Genomic DNA, 2,500 nt, shown 5'->3' with positions numbered 1-2,500 from the left:
AATGATATATCCTTGTGTTTCAGTTTCACCAGGAAATACTGAGGCACTAGCTTTGCCAAGCGGGAGTATTCACGTTTTCTGAAAATGGCACGGTGCCACATCATTGTAAAGAATGAATTCCGCCAATATTAGTGATGCCAATTACAAGAGTCATCTTTGAATATTCTGCGACCCTTGTCTTATAAATATAGTGATTTGGTTCAAATATATAAATTTATTATTCTCTTCACTCGGGTACTTCTTTTTACATTAAAAAAAGAAAATTACTTATTTTGTGTGAGCTTGCTTTCCAAGTCGATGACCTTTTCAGTTGGGTTCGCATAGATATTTCCCAATCTTGGTTGGTTAAGATAATTCATTTTTTATGATTTTTCCTATTTTTCAGAAGTTATAGTTTGAATCGATATATTTTGACAGCTCTTTTGTTACGTTTTTAAAAACGCAAAGGTTGAAGGAATGGTCAATAATGATATGTGGAATATCAGAGATAGATGAAGAACAGTGTGAAAAGGGAGGCCATGGTCGTCTAAGGTATTGAGTGTCTTTGTTGTTTATCCCATTTTTATAGAAATATAGCTTTCCAACAATTTGAAATTAGATGATATCAGATAGTCACCGAAGTATTTGAATCATTAAGTGTTGTCGAAATGCAAGTTGTTCTACTTTTTGCTAAGTGTGGTAAAACACGATGCTCCTAGGGCTAAATTATACTTCGTTGAATTTGAACAAAAGTGATGTCGGCGGTAGCTGTAGAAATTGGCGATAAATATTGAATATCAAGATTTAAGATATGAAATATGACCCGTTTTTTATCTTCATTGAAATTCAAGCATCACTACAAAGAGTAAAGAAAAACCAACTTTGTAAAATATCAGTTATTTTCGTTTTAGTATTTCTGAAACATTACGCTGAATAGGAAATTTACCTCTGATGATTTAGAATTTATAATTTGACATAGAAGTTTAGTAGGTGGTATTTCAATTTTTTTTTCAGGAAGGAGAGCAATGATGAATTGCTTAGGTGTTAACTTGAGAAAAACTGAACTTGAAGGTAGGTCTGTCTCTTGATAGCTAAATTTTATGGTATAATGAAATAACGCCCAAGGTTAGCAGTTGCCGAATTGCGTATAATCAAGGGAATTGACCGTAAACGTTAATTCACAATTGTTTACTCAAATCCTGCCACTGACTAAGGTGGTGTATAAGGTTCAACCCTCTTGCCACGGATTGTAAAAGGTTAATAGCTTAGGCGTCAAGGCTAAGATCCTAATTCCAACCTTTGGGTAGCGATTGATAGCTTCACATCTCTGCGCTGCTTCCAAAATAAGTGCTGCTGTTTTGAGCCCTTACTCGTAATTTCGTAAAAGCCCTAATTCCCATCATCTTGATGGAGCCCAAGGTTGTAATTGGGCGGCGTACCAGAGGCAAAGGTTCTATTGATTAATCAACTGTGCTATGGTTGAGGGACCAAATTCATTGGGCTGGGCACTTCTCGTGGGTGGTCCAACACGCTTCCAGATTTTCATCTTCAACGCACGCTTTTGTTGTAACACTGGTTGGCGATTTCTAGCTTACGTTATTATGCCTTCTCTTACATTTTAATCATATTTTTTGAACTACTATTACTACTACCAATAATAATAATAATAATAATAATAATAATAATAATAATAATAATAATAATAATGATGATGATGATGATGATGAAACTCATTATCTTAATGCAAATACATTGTGATTGATGATAATGGGTCGACACCATTATAATTGCTTTGGTTAATTTAATTTCTAAATTTATATTCTTAAAAATACTAACCCATGGGACTGCTATTAGGGGTAAGTCACAAAACCAAACTTTAGAGTTTTGATACCTATTAGGAGCTGGACACTCGTTTGAAATATTTAAACTAGCCTTAATGGAGTGGATAATTTGGATTTGAAACTTTATTCAATTTTAGACTTTTGAAGACGATGTTGAAAGTTTAAAGTTTGAATATAGATGTTATAAAATTTTTCATTTCCATTGGATGCGATATTTTCAGTATTTTTTTTTTTGGGGGGGGGGGGTGGGGGGAAGGATTTGGGGCTTCAAGGCGGGCAATCAACAGAAGAAATAAGATTATCTTTGTAAGAAGAATAAGTTCTTACTTTTCATGCAATCGAAGTGATGATTTAGACCTTATGTTTTTAATAATATTCGTATTTATATTTTACTTTATTTTGAAAATTGCTCCGTTTATTCTGTAAAAAATGACAGCTTTGTAATTAAAGGAAGCGTATGAAGAACAACGCAGATGTTATAAAACAATGTGATATAGGGTCACAGTTTTTAATCTCCAAATGTGATATGTTGAAGATAGTATTACTAGAGGTTACCGATTGTCACCAACCTGCCTTCATAGCTCAGTGGCTAGAGCGCTGGTCTAGTAAACCAGAGGCCGGGAGTTCGATCCTCCCTGAAGGCAAGATGAGAAGTTTTAAGAGATTGAATTGTGTATCAA

The 2,500-nt window shown here is 34.2% G+C and overlaps 1 non-coding gene across 1 annotated transcript; it reads left to right on the top strand.

Moving 5' to 3' along the window:
• Window positions 1–2,391: 2,391 nt before the first annotated feature.
• On the top strand, window positions 2,392–2,464 carry TRNAT-AGU (transfer RNA threonine (anticodon AGU)). Its single transcript has one exon. It is a non-coding gene; the product is annotated as a tRNA-Thr (tRNA).
• The last annotated feature ends 36 nt before the right edge of the window (window positions 2,465–2,500 follow it).

Source organism: Palaemon carinicauda, chromosome 1 (assembly GCF_036898095.1).
Source record: "Palaemon carinicauda isolate YSFRI2023 chromosome 1, ASM3689809v2, whole genome shotgun sequence".
NCBI lineage: Eukaryota > Metazoa > Arthropoda > Malacostraca > Decapoda > Palaemonidae > Palaemon > Palaemon carinicauda.
The sequence above is the reverse complement of the archived record's forward strand: the minus strand, read 5'-3'. Positions and strand labels throughout refer to the sequence as shown.